The 12,070-nt window shown below is 42.5% G+C and overlaps 1 protein-coding gene and 1 pseudogene across 1 annotated transcript in view; both read right to left on the bottom strand.

Annotated features, from left to right (window-relative positions):
* The window catches only part of LOC106567995 (polypeptide N-acetylgalactosaminyltransferase 10), a 141,842-nt gene that overhangs the window by 112,685 nt on the left and 17,087 nt on the right, over positions 1 to 12,070 (bottom strand). The gene's annotated exons all lie outside the window — the stretch shown is intronic.
* Positions 9,579 to 11,966, bottom strand: LOC145860067 (general transcription factor II-I repeat domain-containing protein 2 pseudogene; annotated as a pseudogene).

Below are 12,070 nucleotides of genomic sequence, written 5' to 3'. Positions count from 1 at the left end.
CATTTAGCTTTCTTCACATTATAATAAAAGAATTACATGCATAAATCGCAATGCGCACACAGCAGTAGGCTATAAGCACAAATAGCCTACTATTAGCGCGAAAACGCCATTATCAAAAGTGACCACAAACGCGATTAACCATGTAATGCTTTTATTATAAAAAGGTGTATTATGATGAAAATTGTCTTCCCCAAACTTGAATCTCACATGCTGCTTATGTATGCCAGTTAGTCTCCACACACCATGTAAAGCAGATTAATGTGCTTAATTTAAGAAGTTATTTGGTCACTTTAGCTGTTATACAAACCTTGTCTAAACATATAGGCCTATGCTGGGCATCATTCCCAAGTGATAATATATAATTCACAAGTTATAGGCTAATAGTTACCCATCAGACTATTCTTGATTTAATCTCATTTTTGCATATACTAAATAAGATATGTGATTTTTTATTTAGAATGGACCATTATCATGCACCTGTGTCGAAACCGGGGCTGGGCACAAAAAAGTGTCATCTATGCACTTAAATAGCGAATGGTGGACACATTTCCCATGGTTCATTTTCATGCCAGCCAGGTAGGCTATACTCCTCCTGTTGTAAAGAGAAGCTTGTGCTTAATATTAGAAAAGTTGAGAAATAAATAGTAGGCCTAGACGACAGAAAGCTGATGGAATCCTCTTTTTAATAGATGCCATCACTGTTTTTTCATGCAATTGCATAGCCTATAGAAATGTTGCGCAACATGAGCTCTCATTAAGTGTTTGATTGATTTTCAATTTACATTTCCATTGGTGTCAGGGTGATTAGAAGGACAATAGAGTGCCGAGTACCAGGCAGTTCACAAGTTGTGTAAGTAGGTGACTTATGACCATCAGCAGCATCAGAGCTTGGAAAAGCCTAATTACCGTGACCAAACGGTCACGTGGAATTTGACTGCCTTCATGACTCGTGACCGTCGGTGTGGCGGTAATACGGTCACCGCAACAGCCCTAGGCGTTCCTAACGTTTTGTACACTCAGCCCAATGTTACAGGGTAGGGTCTACATTAATATATACTGCTCAAAAAAAATTAAGGGAACACTTAAACAACACATCCTAGATCTGAATGAAAGAAATAATCTTATTAAATACTTTTTTCTTTACATACTTGAATGTGCTGACAACAAAATCACACAAAAAGAATCAATGGAAATCCAATTTATCAACCCATGGAGGTCTGGATTTGGAGTCACACTCAAAATTAAAGTGGAAAACCACACTACAGGCTGATCCAACTTTGATGTAATGTCCTTAAAACAAGTCAAAATGAGGCTCAGTAGTGTGTGTGGCCTCCACGAGCCTGTATGACCTCCCTACAACGCCTGGGCATGCTCCTGATGAGGTGGCGGATGGTCTCCTGAGGGATCTCCTCCCAGACCTGGACTAAAGCATCCGCCAACTCCTGGACAGTCTGTGGTGCAACGTGGCGTTGGTGGATGGAGCGAGACATGATGTCCCAGATGTGCTCAATTGGATTCAGGTCTGGGGAACGGGCGGGCCAGTCCATAGCATCAATGCCTTCCTCTTGCAGGAACTGCTGTCACACTCCAGCCACATGAGGTCTAGCATTGTCTTGCATTAGGAGGAACCCAGGGCCAACCGCACCAGCATATGGTCTCACAAGGGGTCTGAGGATCTCATCTCGGTACCTAATGGCAGTCAGGCTACCTCTGGCGAGCACATGGAGGGCTGTGCGGCCCCCCAAAGAAATGCCACCCCACACCATGACTGACCCACCGCCAAACCGGTCATGCTGGAGGATGTTGCAGGTAGCAGAACATTCTCCACGGCGTCTCCAGACTCTGTCACGTGCTCAGTGTGAACCTGCTTTCATCTGTGAAGAGCACAGGGCGCCAGTGGCGAATTTGCCAATCTTGGTGTTCTCTGGCAAATGCCAAACATCCTGCACGATGTTGGGCTGTAAGCACAACCCCCACCTGTGGACATCAGGCCCTCATACCACCATCATGGAGTCTGTTTCTGACCGTTTGAGCAGACACATGCACATTTGTGGCCTGCTGGAGGTCATTTTGCAGGGCTCTGGCAGTGCTTCTCCTGCTCCTCCTTGCACAAAGGCGGAGGTAGCGGTCCTGCTGCTGGGTTGTTGCCCTCCTACGGCCTCCTCCACGTCTCCTGATGTACTGGCCTGTCTCCTGGTAGCGCCTCCATGCTCTGGACACTACACTGACAGACAGAGCAAACCTTCTTGCCACAGCTCGCATTGATGTGCCATCCTGGATGAGCTGCACTACCTGAGCCACTTGTGTGGGTTGTAGACTCCGTCTCATGCTACCACTAGAGTGAAAGCACCGCCAGCGTTCAAAAGTGACCAAAAGATCAGCCAGGAAGCATAGGAACTGAGAAGTGGTCTGTGGTCCCCACCTGCAGAACCACTCCTTTATTGGGGGTGTCTTGCTAATTGCCTATAATTTCCACCTGTTGTCTATTCCATTTGCACAACAGCATGTGACATGTATTGTCAATCAGTGTTGCTTCTTAAGTGGACAGTTTGATTTCACAGAAGTGTGATTGACTTGGAGTTACATTGTGTTGTTTAAGTGTTCCCTTTATTTTTTTGAGCAGTGTATATTGCTTTTATCCCTGTCAAAGACATTGTATCAGTTTGCTTTGCTAAATAAGCAGGTTGAAAACAGTAGGCCTACAATACATGCAGAACAGACACTTGTTAATTGGCACAAACACCAATTAAAACACTTAGTCAAAGTATTTCACTACAAATCCTCTATTCAAAAGCTCTGAATTTCTCACTGTGCATCTGATGATCCTTCTGCTGCTGTATATTGAGATTTACTTTATCCTTACAGAGACAAAGCAAGCAGAGAAAATCATCTCTGACAGACAGGTAACCTTATTATTCACCAGCTTAGACTCGCTGCCACACTTCCTGTACTGAGCCAGGCGCCGAGATCAAGCCTCAGTTCAAGAGAGCCGCTCTCAAAATGTCACGGTGAGAGCCTTTCCCCTCTGCACTGACGAGGACCGACGAGTCCATCTGTGCAGATCCTGCTAAGAGGAAGCAAGATTGTGCCGCCCCATTTCCTTTTGATTAAAATTTCAACACACGGAGCTATGATATTCCACTGGGGCTTTGCTGCTCTAACAAGACCTTGGGAAACAAGACAAGGAGCTTCGGAAAACTTTTCGCTGCGTGTGTCGGTGTTTCTAGTGACAGAAGAGAAATGAGAAGAGAGAGCGAGCAGGGGGGTAGACAGATGAATAGGGCGAGAAAGAGGGGATAGGGAATAACAGAGAGCTGAAAGGAGCGATACGATTGAAGGAGAGAGAGAAAAAGAGTGTGTGTGGGGGGTAGACAGAAGAATAGGGCAAGAAAGAGAGAGGGGATAGGGAATAACAGAAAGCTGAAAGGAGCAATAAGATCGAAGCCGATAGACAGAAAGAGAGAATGGTTGGATCTTCATTAGTGATGTGGAGGAGGAATCGATAGTTGCATATCACAATATTTTTTGATGACATTATTATAGTCGATACTTTGACTCCAAGTATCAACTTGTAAAAAATAAAATACAAATTGGATGTAGCTGCGCCAAAACAGTATTTTTTTCATCCTATAGCTTGTTCAGTCTTTTTAAATAGCGAGCTAACATGTTATCAGCACTTTTACTTCCATGACAGATAAACTCATCTTTCTGCAGCAGACATAGTGAGCAATATGTTGGGAACATCAAATGACAATACCGAAATGCAATACATATTGAATCGTGAGAATCGCAATACATATTGTATTGGCACCTAAGTATCGTAATATCGTATCATGAGGTCCCTGGCAATTTCCAGCCCTACCTCCTATTCCATCTTAAGGCATCCGCATGTATAACAGTATAGCTTCCGTCCCTCTCCTCGCCCCAACCTGGACTCGAACCAGGGACCCTTTGCACACAGACAACAATCACCCCCAAAGCATTGTTACCCATCGCTCCACAAAAGCCGCGGGGAACAACTACTTCAAGGTCTCAGAGCGAGTGACGTCACCGATTGAAACACTATTAGCGCACACCCTGCTAACTAGCCAGCCATTTCACACCGGTTACACATGCTTCCCTTTTTGTGACATTTATTTGTTTCGGCTGTTCATGCACACATTTTTTCCTCAAGGCAAAGTTAAGTTAGTAGCCCAAGTCCACGCCCCTTTGTCGATGATTGGTCAACAGTAGGGATTCTTCAAATAACGGTCAATCAATGAGAGACTAATTGTTTTCATTTTTATATCACCTGAGAAATACTGCACCAAACATCTTAGTTATATGCAAAATAGTGTGACTAAGACCTCCTCAGCAAGAAATTTCTAAATTAATGAAAGATTTGAGTTACCTTAGATTCATTCTGACTATATTGAGACTGGCTATGGCATCTCAAAATGGACAAACAGTGCTATTGCAGCTTTTTTCTTGTTTTTCAAACGAAGGTCTTTTAAGGGAGTATGCAAGCACTAGAGCTGGGACGATAAACCGAAAATGCTTGACACCGACCATACTGATCACTTATAGCAGGCATTTTGCTTATATTGTTCATTACGATAAGTTGCCTATAGTAGAGAATTGTGAAGTTTGAAATAAGTTTGCAAATATGGTTGATTGATGGTTGTAGCCATCAATTGTCCCATTAACAAACTATTAGTAGTTTAAAGGATAAAAAATATAAAAATTAATTTGGGCAATTTATCATCACACATACATTTTTGTCCATATGGCCCAGCTCTATCAAGCACACTCGTTTGGTTCGGCTAGGCGCCAGCCAAACCGAAGCATGATGATGCCTTTACTCAGTGTCAGCTGAACAAAATAGAGCTCCACTATGGACCTACAAGAAGAAAACAAACGCGCCAGCAATGGCATATTCATATCCAGAAAAGCTGTTGTAACCACTAAATACTAAAGTCAGGAAAATGAAACCGAAAATTACATTAACACAACAACATTAATCGGATCTTCTTTTTTCACAGACACATTAGTCATACTACCATCCGTGCTATGGCCCAGACTTACTGTACAAACACAAACATCCTTACCACCGCTGATCAGAGTGATGCCCACTACCTTCATAATCAACACCATCAGATGGCTCCACACTGGCTGAAACTAATTTCACCAGAGGCTCTTTTCCGCTCCATCGGTATTCAGGGCACAACACAAACACACTAATACTGCAACGCTTAGACGCATCTCTTGTTTTGTCTCGCGGATGCACCCAGTCTTTAAGTGACGGCCCACAAAGCATCTGCAATCAAGCACAAATTTGGCAGAGGTGAAAAAATATTATCCCATTTTAACCCGAATGAGTGATCATTAACTTCAATGTACTCTAAATCAGGTCTGCTGATCTGATGGCTGTACCTCGTAAATCGTCTGTGTGAAAGGGTGGAAATATGTATATGAAAGTGTGTGTCGACTGCACCCTGTCGTTAATGAGAAAATGGTAAGGCAGCAGCAGCGATGGCCTATAACTTGCAACAAGCAAATAACATTTGAGGGCTGAAATAACTAGCAAAACAAATGGCTGGTCAGTCAGACAGACGGACAGAAAGGCTTCGTGGCATGACATGGTACAGCTGGATGCCAGAGGCTGCTCTCTGGATGAGTGCCAGAGATCTGGTCCCAGTGACCTCAGCCAGGTCTGTAAATGGAGGGATTTGAAGATTATGGAGAGCCCTCTCTGAATCACGATCACTCTCTAAACTCATTTTCATCCAGCTCTGGTCCATCGTTAATCTCACAAACACCAGATTATGTATGGCATTGAGGAGGGCTGGGATTGATGTTGCATCCTCCTCTGCTTGAGTTCTCATTATACAACTCAATATTTCAGAGTTCCAGATTTTGGATGTGCGACACAGACCAGCCTAATACACACATGCGAACGCAGACACACGCACTTTAGCTCTGTGTCTACTCTGGGTATGCTGCATCTTGTGGTTACTCTATCAGATAATGTGATGCATGGCATGGGACTGGCGTTACTGGCTTTCCTATCGATGTCCAAACAAACGCACGACCCAGAAGAATGAGGACTAAGCCTTGAGCTTAGCTAAAGGGGTATACATCTAAGGAGAGTACATTACTGTGTTCAGATGGAGCTCGGAGAGCTGGACCTCCGTAGTCTTCAATAAAATGTGCAAAACTGCAGAACACACAAAAAGTGGACAACAGACGTGGTCACTTAACTGAATAATTCTCTACATCTAATGCCTGTCAAACAAAGCTACTGCCCAACCAACTCCTGTTTGTTTGAGACACCTTCATGATTGGCAAAGCAAGTCCCCCAGAAGAGAGCTTTGTCCTCAGCCCAAAGTGGGTCTGGGCCTTGGGGTCATGGGTCTTTACCCAGAGTTCAAGGTATTGTACACACATCCACGATTCCACAACATATCAAAGCCACTATTTCTGTATATTTGTACTAAACCAATTCACATCTAGCAGGTGAAGTGTGAAAGTCTAGAGAAGACCTGCAGTGGTGTAAACTTTGCAAACATTTTCTGTGAGAATCTGAACAGTGTGTTGGAGTTGGTCTCCAACCTGAGTTCTGAAGAAAATAATGTTGAAGGACACCACAAATGATGTGTCAATCACAATTCAAAAACAAGTACAGGAAATATGCCTCAGGTTTTAGGACTTTTATACATCAAAACTAGGTTGTGTCCTCATTTAGTGGACACAAATACATGCCCTGACATTAAGCATGAGCTTGCACAATGGAACTAAAAGATATTTGGCAACCTTGAATGGAAATTCAATCATTATGCAGAGGTTTTCAATGCAATGACGACTTTTGTTGAGTTCGGGCCCTGCATGCAAGGACGATGGGTAAGTATCTGGTATAAAACGCTTGCCTATCCTTGAGTTGGAATTAAATCTATTATGTAGTGGAAGAATCAGGCTAGCATCCCAATAACTAAAACTAGGGCGATATGGTAAAACACTTTTAAACATATGGGTGATTGACATATCTTGATTTTTTAAGATGTCTCTAAATAAGCTTTGTTGCACAATTAAAAATATTAAATTCACTGCATTTCAAGCAGTCAGCAATAATCTAATTGCTGACTGAATCTAATCCAAACCATAAGACCCACTAATAAATGTAATTATTTTATCAAAATAGTTTATTAACCTGCTTTTTTGGAATAATCACTGATCTGGCTTTTAAGTCTATGAAAATGCCATTTTTATTACAAATTTAACCAGAACCATGCATAATCCACATTCACTAATAATGACTAACTTCTTGTAGCAGGCATTATAGAAAATGAAATGGAAATTTAACAAAAATTTCAAATTCATCATCTCCAGCACCATCCCAACATCAGCATATGTGAAAATGGCCCGTTTCTATGTTTTGTAGTAAAAAAGATAAGGTAAGTATTTCCAATGACATCAACCAATGATATAAATTAGGGCTTACCCCATTTAGCCGGCTGTTTGGTCGACCAGTAGCAACAAAAAAAGACAGGACACCCGTCTGATTCGCGCCTGTCTGCGTGGACTGATCCCTTGTGGAGGCCATGGGGACGGAACAGTCAATCAGTCTAAGACAGGCTTCCTCGTCGGGCTAGGGGGCACTATTTTCACGTACGGATGAAAAGCGTGCCCAAAGTAAACTGCCTGTTACTCAGGCGCAGAAGCTAGGATATGCATATCATTGGTAGATTTGGATAGAAAACCCTCTAAAGTTTCAATTTTTTTTATTTTATTATGTCTGAGTATAACAGAACTTATTTGGCAGGCGAAACCCTGAGGCCAAACCATCCAGGGGGAAAAAAATTGAGGTTACTTTGTTTTCAATTTGTTTTCTATGGGAAACTATATTTATGAGGCACCTGGTTGCAGATCCTATAGCTTCCACTAGATGTCAACAATCTTTAGAAATTGGTTGATATTTTTCTTTTGAGAAATTAAGAAGTACGGCTGTTCGTTGTGTCAAGCCAAGTGGACTCTATTGTTTGTAGCGCGCGACCTGGCGCTCGCTCCACGTTGATTTTATCCGCTATTGAACACAGTATATTCAGTCTTAATTTTATCGATTATTTACGTTTTAGGATACCTAAGGTTGGATTAGGAAAGTTGTTAGAAATGTTTGGACCAAGTTTACAGGTAACTTATTAGATAATTTGTAGTCATGTTGGGCGAGTTGGAACCGGTGTATGTCTGAATCAAACGCGTCAAATAAATGGACATTTTGGGGATATAAAGAAGGAATTTATCAAACAAAAAGGAGCATTTGTTATGTTTCTGGGACATTTTGGAGTGCCAACAGAAGAAGATCTTCAAAGGTAAGGCATGAATTATATCGTTATTTCTGACTTTCGTGTCGCACCTCCCTTGTTGAAATATGTTTGTCATGCATTTGTATGATGGGGCGCTGTCCTCAGATAATCGCATGGTTTGCTTTCACCGTAAAGCCTTTTTGAAATCTGATTAACAAGGAGTTAAGCTTTATTTTGATGTATTGCACTTGTGATTTCATGACAGTGTAATATTTATAGTAATTTAATTTGAATTTGGCGCTCTGCAATTTCATCGGATGTTGTCGAGGGTTTCCGCTAGCGGAACGTCTAGCCGTAGCAGGTTTTAAGGCACTGCATCTCAGTGCTAGAAGTGTCACTACAGACACCCTGGTTCAAATCCAGGCTGTATCACAACTGGCCGTAATTGGGAGTCCCATATGGCGCGCACAATTGGCCCAGCATGGTCCGGGTTTGGCTGGGGTAGACAGTCATTGTAAATAAGAATTTGTTCCGACTTGCCTAGTTAAATAAAAGGTTACACACACACACACACACACAAACCAAAAAGTTATTTTGTTGGCATTTACGCATGTCCCTATTACCAGTAAAACAATCAAAACCTATTTCTTTCACTAACTTGCTGTGCTGTTTCGTGGTTCATTTGTTCAGCCGTTTCATTCTCAACTAGGATTTCTATGGAAAGCCGGTAGGGTCTTTGCGTGTCCAAAAATATACTATTTAACACTATTTGACGTGTCAAATACACTTGTTGACCAATCAGGACCCAAACATGACTCATCACATAATAATTGAACGGGTTCATACATTTTTTTACGTAATTATTACACAATGATTACACTATCACTGATATTTGATATGTAACAACAATTTATCGATACGTATGATATGATGCTGGTAAAGATGTCTCGTGCACCTACAGTGCCGGTCATAAAAAAAGCTAGCTAGCTCATGGATGCAAACAATGTTCTTCCCCAAAAACATAGCAAAACGACAATCTGTTTCACTATATAGCTCGCTGTCATCATCTAAAACAGGGGTGTCAAACTCAAATACCCAGTGGGCCAAAATGTAAAACCTGAACAAAGTCGCGGGCCAACATTGAACAAATGAACCTTTTAATATGGACCCAAACAAGTTTTGCTTTAACATTGAATATGGAACAAGCATCGCTTATTACCATACAATATATAATTTAATAGTGGAGACATGCAAAATCGAATTTCAAATGAAAAAACACAATGGCATTCATTTATTAAATAAATAAAATTTAAATAAAAATCGTATGCCTCTTTTCTATTTGCAGCCTTCTGATTTAAATACCAAAATAAACTTTTTCCACTGGCTAATAATTTTACAAATAAAATGATAATAAATCAACCATTCAAGCCCATGCCTTGTAGCAAGAAAAAGTGCACAAAGAAAACATTAATTATTGCACACTGATCTAATCTGATGTGCCCAAGCCAGATACCTGGCATCTCTTCTTGGATGCTAGTTCATCAATGTCTGGGCTCAGGCTCTGAGCTGAAGAAATCCTCAGTATCGAGCGAAGGTGTTCATCAGTCAGACGTCTCCTGTGAGTTGTTTTGGTCATCTTCATCGAGGAGAAAAGTTGCTCGCATAGATAAGTGCTGCCGAACATGGAGAGCATCTGAGCAGCTTGGGTGCGGAGCTGAGGCATTGTGTCAGGGATGAACCGTGGAAACTGTGCGGCGCCCACAGCATCATACTTTGACTTCAGCGTGTCGTTGCACTGGAGTTCAATCAGCTCCATTTGGATGTTGGTTGGTGCATTTTCCACATCAACTGCGAAGGGATTACTAAGCAGTTCAAACCTACATTTCTGGACATCGAAGTCGGCAAATCGCCGGCTAAACTCAGCGGTGAGAACACTGAGTTTTTCAGCAAACTGTGCGCATGGGAACACGGCGGTAGAGATCTGCGCTTTTATGGTTTGGCAGCAGGGAAAATGGCAAGGGTTTCCTTGCAGCATCTGATTCTCCCACAGGCACAGTTTAGTTTTAAAGGCCCTCACTGCAGCGTACATGTCTGTGATGATGCGCCCCCCGCCCCTGAAGCTGCAGGTTCAGCGCATCGAGATGGCTCGAGATGTCACAGAGAAAGGCCAGCTCACACAGAAACTTTTGCTCCCGGAGCTCTGCTGTATCCTTCCCTTTGGTTTCCAGGAATTGACATATTTCCTCACGCAGCTCGAAACATCTGTTCAGTACTTTTCCTCTGCTTAGCCATCTCACCTCTGTGTGATACGGCACGTCTGCGTATTCCGAACCACACTCATCTAGAAAATGTTTTAACTGGCGGTGATTCAGACCTTTGGCTCTTATAAAGTTAACTACCTGTGTTACTGTGGTCATAACATGTTCCATTTTTAGGGCTTTGGCACACAGTGATTCCTGATGCATGATGCAGTGGTAAACAGTTAGCTCACCTGCACAGTTCTCTTCCCGCATCTTCTCCCGAACCATGCCCACCAGTCCACTCTTTTTACCGCACATCGCTGGCGCACCATCTGTCGTTAATCCAACGAGTTTATCCCACGGCAGCTTTATTTCAGTTACACATTTGGAAACCTCCTCAAAGATTTCCTTTCCTGTGGTTGTGCCATGCATTGATTTGAATCCCAATAGCTCCTCCGTAACACACAGATTTGAGTCCACTCCACGGATGAAGACTGACAGCTGAGCAGTATCAGATGCGTCGCAGCTCTCATCCACAGCGAGGGAGAACGCAACGAAATCTTTTCCCTTTTCCATCAGCTGGTCATACAGATTGGTAGCAAGATCACATGTGCGATCAGCTACTGTGTTCCTGCTCAGGCTCACGTTTGAAAATGCTTGCTTTTTCTCTGGGCATACGAGGTTACAAACTTTCATCATGCACTTTTTCACGAACTCTCCCTCATTAAAGGGCCGGGCTGATTTTGCGATCTCTGCTGCCACTATATAACTAGCCTTTACAGCAGCCTCACTTTGTGATGTGGCTTTTTTTAACATATTCTGTTGTGAAACCAAACTTCTTTTCATCTCCTCTACTTTCTGGCTCCTTTGAGTCATGTCCAGGTCCTTGTATTTGTCATGGTATTTCGTTTCATAGTGTCGCCTAATGTTGTACTCCTTACTTACAGCCACGTTGACTCCACAAACAAGACAAACAGGTTTGTCTTTTACATATGTAAACAGATATTCTGCCTCCCACTTGTCCAGAAAGCTCCTGTTTTCTGCCTTTCTTTTCGCCATTTTTGGGAAGGGATAGCGCGCTGACAGTTGTAGCGTCTATGTTGCTATGACTACTGTCACAGAGGAGAGGGCGTTTCTGGGTCCTGTCCTGATTGGCGCGCGAAAACAACTGCAGAGCATTATGGGATTCGTAGTATTAGCGGTGAATGCGCTGTATAATACCGGCGGGCCAGCTCTAGTAGTAATTTGGTATTGTCTCGCGGGCCAAATATAATTACCCCGCGGGCCAGAGTTTGACACCCATGATCTAAAATAACCCTAATTCATAAGACAGTTATTATTTGATTGGTGGTCGGACCCATCTGTGACGCTAGCCACAATAAGGATTAGCCACAATAGTGGACTTTGCGGTTAGCCTTCAAAATAAGTATGGCATAATTCTACTATTTGTATTCAATTGCATCACCGTCAATGACATACTTTTATTTTGAAGGCAAACCACAAAGTCCACTATTCTGCCTAATCCTTATTGTGGCTAGCTTCACAACATAT

This window comes from Salmo salar, chromosome 13 (assembly GCF_965601325.2).
Source record: "Salmo salar chromosome 13, fSalSal1, whole genome shotgun sequence".
NCBI lineage: Eukaryota > Metazoa > Chordata > Actinopteri > Salmoniformes > Salmonidae > Salmo > Salmo salar.
Note: the sequence above shows the minus strand (reverse complement) of the source record. Positions and strands in the feature narration are given on the sequence as shown.